This window comes from Leopardus geoffroyi, chromosome C3 (genome assembly GCF_018350155.1).
Source record: "Leopardus geoffroyi isolate Oge1 chromosome C3, O.geoffroyi_Oge1_pat1.0, whole genome shotgun sequence".
NCBI classification, from domain to species: domain Eukaryota; kingdom Metazoa; phylum Chordata; class Mammalia; order Carnivora; family Felidae; genus Leopardus; species Leopardus geoffroyi.
Genome location: NC_059338.1, coordinates 75,523,994 through 75,529,945, shown reverse-complemented (window position 1 = coordinate 75,529,945; position 5,952 = coordinate 75,523,994). Strand labels below are relative to the sequence as shown.

The 5,952-nt window shown below is 42.5% G+C and overlaps 1 non-coding gene across 1 annotated transcript; it reads left to right on the top strand.

Annotated features, from left to right (window-relative positions):
• The first annotated feature begins 5,501 nt into the window (after nucleotides 1-5,501).
• On the top strand, nucleotides 5,502-5,587 carry TRNAR-UCU. The gene has a single exon. It is a non-coding gene; the product is annotated as a tRNA-Arg (tRNA).
• The last annotated feature ends 365 nt before the right edge of the window (nucleotides 5,588-5,952 follow it).

Genomic DNA, 5,952 nt, shown 5'->3' with positions numbered 1-5,952 from the left:
TGGAGCCTGTTTCCGATTCTGTGTCTCCCTCTCTCTCTGCCCCTCCCCCGTTCATGCTCTGTCTGTCTCTCTCTCTGTCCCAAAAATAAATAAAACGTTGAAAAAAAAAATTAAAAAAAAAAAAAAAAAAAGATCTGTGTTACAGCCTCTAGAAGTTTAGACAGTATGTTGTCAAAGTCAAATTGCACAGAGAGTAGATCCCACACCACCGTTGTCACTGTACCCTACCTGGTGGGTTCAGTCAAACCAAGGCTCATTTCTGAGTGATGCAGTGTAGTTAGTCACGTGCCCATACGGCTAGCCCAATCCGTGATACCGCCTGAAGATCGAGAATGATGGTTCAAAGCAGCATGTCCAAAGGAAATACAATGAGAGTCACATGAGTAATTAAAAATTTCGTAGTGGTTTCATTGCATAGGTAGGAATAAACAAGTAAAATTAATTTTGATAATATATATTACTTAACCTGATATGCCCCCAGTAATACCATTTTCTTTTTACTTTTTTTCAATGATTACTTATTTGAGGCGGGGGGAGGGGCAGAGAAAGGGAAACACAGAATCCGAAGCAGGCTCCAGACTCTGAGCTGTCAGCACAGAGCCAGATGTGGGGCTCAAACTCACAAACCGTGAGATCATGACCCAAGCTGAAGTCAGATGCTTAACCGACTGAGCCACTCAGGTGCCCCAATATTATCGTTTTCAACACGTAATCAAATAAAAACTATTAATGAGATATTCTACATTCTTTTTTTTTTTTTTTTTTGGACCGTGTTTTTGAAATCCACTTACAGAACACCTCAACCAGAACAATCGTACTTCAGGCATTGCATAGTCCATGTTGCTACTCTATTGGACGGTGCAGGTTGAGAGCCAGAAGATAATGATGGGCCCATCTTTTCATAGCCATTATGACACTGGGTTTCCCCAACCCAGTAATTAGGATTCACATGGAATGCTTTACAAGTTGAATGGTTGCTTAAAAATAGAGGGATCTGGAGTATAAGCTAGATCTTTTTAATCCAGATGTAACTTTAAGCCAATTGAGAAACACTTTACACATTCCATAAAAGCAGCCACTCCCCTGCCTTTTATTTATACTGAATTAACAGAGGCTTCTTGTTTCAAACCCAATACCCAGCTCATGGCCCCCAGCGCTTGGATCCACTGAACTTACACGAGGAGAGCTTTCACAGGTTTTTTCTGGGATTCGGTCTCCTGTCCCCTTGACTGTTGGCCCAGGTCTAGGCTTGTGCTCCTGTTCTAAGTGAACTCCTAATGTTGGATTTCCCTTCCCCGACTCCAGTTACAGCCTTTACATTTGTTTCTCGTGCAAAAGTATCCATCCGGATAGTATGTCTGATACACATCTCTCTCTAGAACTCATTCCACATTTCTTCTCCTGTTTAGCCCCTGGAATCTAGCCCCTGGGTTATAGCTTTCGTTCATGGGCCCTGCCACCTGCCAGCAGCTCCCTACCCCCAGTTCTTTCTGTTTTGAAAGAGATGTCTCGGAATCCAAGTATTTCCCATCAAAACAATCACTAAATAGGTAACAGGGTACTTGTGCAGGATTTTCTTTGCTTCTTTCTATGGATATCATCTGATCTCTGATGGCATCACATCCATACATTGTGCCTGCCATTCTGGTCATAGCGGGCACCTGTGCTAACGTTACCCTCTACCTCCCCTGGCTGTGAAAGGGGGTAATTTCTGTGCTGTCCATTCCAAATCTATAACATCCTGACTGCGTGATTCCCAGCCACATTTCGGGAGAACATTCTGCACTTTAGTTATAGGGAAAGGGGGGAGTGTGGGAGAATGGCCACCTGCGAACATTTAATGTATGTCAAGCATTGTGCCAAACACTCCATAATTATTGTCTCATTCGGTTTTCACCAAACCTTGGAGATTGGAATTGTGATCCATGTTTTAAATATAAAGGAAACTGGGGCCCCAAAAGTCTAATAAAATTGCCATGTCTCAAACTAGTAAGTGGTGATGGTAAATCAAAACACAGGTCAGCATAAAGACAGCCACTGGCCACTTGGTCACCCCATCCTTCTGAAATAGCCAATTAATAAAACAGCTGAGTGAGGACCAAGGATCCAAGGCAATTTGTGTTGGACCAATTCCATCCTTCCTTATTCTTGTTTCCATTCTGGAAGGGAGAAGGGGTAGGTTCAGATAATGAACTGTGCTCCTTTAAAAAAATTTTTAATTAGCACACTTTGAATCTCATCTAACCAATACATTTGGGTGCTGATATTGCAAATTATGCTTTCTCTATCTATTTAATCATTCCTTGCCACAGTGCTACAGTGCTTGCTGGCCCCAAGCAGTTTTCTCCTTGGTTTCCTTAGTTCATGGAAAGCTAAAACTACATTTCCCAGATGCCCTTGCAGCTGGCAATCAGGCTGAGATTTAGAATCCACCAATCAGAGGCTTTGACACCTATGTGAGGCTTGATTAGGAATTGGCTCCTGGGGAAAGAGGCGGGATATCAAGGCACCCATTTTGTCTGCAAGGATTATGACCAATGTGGCACAATTTCGGATCTTGAAGATGAGGTGGGGCTTCTCGATTCACCAGGTTTTCTGACCTTGGGAAAGGCAACCTTCTGACCGTGGGAAAGTGGACCCTGGGCAGTCCACTTCTGTAGTGAGGCTTTGGAATTCATTCCAGAATGCCCAGACTAAAGCCTACTTCTCCAGCCAACCTCATGATTCAGAGGTATTCTTCCTTATACCTGTTACATTTCTTCCCAATCATCTGGAGGGGATTCTGTTATCTGCAAAAGGAATTGTGATTGGTGCTTATGGTTAAGCCAATGCCCAAACTCCGGTTTTATTGACTCCAAGGAAAAAGTAAAACACTCTACATAATGGAAACATTTAAAGACATAGGATCATATAATTTTTTTAAAAGACCTTAAAGTTATAAACATCTGGACTCAAATCTTAACTCTGCTACTTGTGCACATGGCTAAGGATTAATAATATGGTAGTAAGGTTGTGTAGAGGTTTTGAAAATGAGTCATATAGTTTAATGCAGGCAAGTTTGGAGGTCAAAATTATGCAAAGGGGATATAAATATTGACATGAGCTAGGTACATGGTCTTAGTGACGATAAAACGGCAAAGGCGACCTTCCATATGCCCTAGGAAATGCTTTTATAATAACTATGATGGAAATAAGAAGAGCTATAGTGGTATAAATATCGAAACAAAAAGGATAAGGCTTCGAGGACATGCAGATATAACTGGAAGCTGCTGCAGCCTGTCTCCAAGGCTGCTGCTGACTTGTTGGGGCTTTATCCATTTGTCTAAGCTCATCCCAGCTGCTGTAACAAATAGCACACACTGGAGGGCTTATGAACAACAGAAACCTATTTCTCATGATTCTGGACGCTGGAAGTCTGAGATCAGGGGCAACGTAGTCGGATGAGAGGCCTCTTCCAGGCTGCAGACCTCTTGCAGTGGTAGAAGGGGTGGGAGAGCCCCCTAGGGTCTCTTTTATGTGAGAAATAAGGAAGATGATTCGTTTTCAGAAATCCCAAATAAAAGCTGTGCTGTCCAATTAACAGTAGGTATACAATGGATTGGAAATACATATGAACCTCCCTTCCACCACACACACAATGGACCTAAACCCTTAGACACTTCACTTCCTGGTTCTTCTTCCCCTCTCCGTTTCACAGGCTTATTTTTGCAGGCTTTGCAATGAGCAGGTGCCAAAGAACAAAGGGAGGAGGGACCAAAAGTCTCTGCATCATCTCAGGGAATGTACATTCATTCCAGTCAGACTACTTTTTGCCTTACATAGGCAAAGGCGATGTCTGGCTAAGGCTGTAATCTCTAGTACTTAGCCAATGAGGAACGAGGGGAGGGACTTGCCTCTGTAGTACTCAGCCAATGAGAAACCAGGCATTGAATGAAACCAGGACTTGAATGCTAGGAGATAAATTGTCTGCTGTAACTTCCCTGGGTAAGCCTGTCGGTCAGACACCCACTCGCTCTTGCAAGAACGTTGGTTAAAGCCTCCCTTCCCTGTGCTCTGAGTCTCTACATCCCTCCTTTGATTGGGTTGGTGGACTTCTTCCTCACATTTTATCAGGGCACTAATCCCATTTGCAAGGGCTCCATTCTCCTGACCTCATCATCCCGCAAAGGTCTCACCTCCTAATTATAAGCTTTAGGCTTTCGGTACATGGATTTGGTGGAAATGGATACAAACATTGAGACCATAGCACCATTTTCGTGGGGAGAGGATGTAGTTCCTGAGGCAGTGCCCTAAAAGCAGCTGAAGCAGGTGCAGGCCCAGCCCCAAGACAGGAGGTGGGGAGAGCTCAGCAGCCTCTAGGGGGCTCCATGCTGCGCATCAGTCTTCCAGCAAACAGAGTAACGTGCATTAGGAGAAATTCCTCCTGGGGAATTTTCCAGTAAGATCAAATCAGAACACTCATGCACATGAGAGCTGTTCAAAAAATTGAAGATGGTCCATTTCATCCTTAAAATTTGCTTCTTTTTCCTAAAACTTTTACAATTCCTTTAAGAGCTTCCTAAGTGATGGCCTATCTAGAAATGTCTCCACTTTTCTACTCTCCAGATGCTTTCCACGTCTATTTTTTTCTCTCAAAACAGAGTCTTGTGAGTTTTCCTAAAGCACACAATCACATTCCTCTTAATCCTTCCTCCCCCACCCAGGAGAAAGAATTTCAGCCCCGTCCAAGCAGTGTGCTTTCCAGCTTTATTCTGTTCTTCACCCTCTTCCTCCAGTGCTCCCTGGTCTCTGAAATGATTCTTAGCCCCCAGTTCCAAGGACAGATTTGTCCATAAGACAGGTAACCGTTTGGCTTCTCTGAATCCTGAAAATTTATCTCCATCTGCACGATAACATTTCTTGCGGGGTTGCTGGAGGGGAATGTGAGGTAACATGTAACACGTGCCTAGACCATCTCTCTTTAAGATGATTCTTAGTTCTCATCCAAGCCATTTCCTTCTCTTTCTGGACATAAAGCTCTATTTCATTTCTCAGCCTCCCCTGTAGTTAGATATCACCATGAGTCTGAGTTCTAGCTGTTGGAGTATTTGCAGAAGCAGGAGAGTTATTTCCACGCCTTCCTCACAGTCAGACACTGAAGATGGGAGAGAGGCCCTTATCCCAGGTGCCGGATGCCGATACAGGAGGATCTTGCCAATATAAACCCTCGTCCAGAACTGTTACATGGGGAAGAGTACTATGTTAAGCAATTGAAACAGCTGATTCCTTTTGTTTGGCTAGACTTCTCTGCCCTAATACCAGTTGTTTCTGTCAAGCAAAATAACAGGATACAAAATTTGGATTTGCACAAACAAATTTAAAGGATCTGGCAAAAAGACAAATATAAATACATAAATGCATATCTCCTTTTTTTCTTAGATTATAACAAAGTTGATTTTATTTTCAGAATTCAGAGTTTTTTTAATGTTAAAAAGTCAGTTAACAGAATGTATTTTAGGGGCGCCTGGGTGGCTCAGTCGGTTGAGTGTCTGACTTCTGCTCAGGTCCATGATCTCATGGTTCGTGGGTTCGAGCCCCACGTTGGGCTCTGTGCCGACAGCTCAGAGCCTGGAGCCTGCTTTGGATTCTGTGTCTCCCTCGCTCTCTGCCCCTGCCCCACTCATGCTCTGTCTCTCTCTGCCTCTCAAAAATAAAGAAACATAATAAAAAAAAATTTAAACCAGAATATATTTTATTAGAAAAAATGACAAGGGAAAATTATATAATCATTACCAGAGATGTAGAAAAAGCCTTTTTTTCTTTATACAGTAAAAGCTGTATAAAATACAGCATCCATTTACATTATAATAAAGATACACTTGGCATACCAGCAATAGAAGAGAACTTTCTTTTTTTATTGTTATTTTTTTAATTTTTAAAATTTACTTATTGTTTAACTTACATCCAAATTAG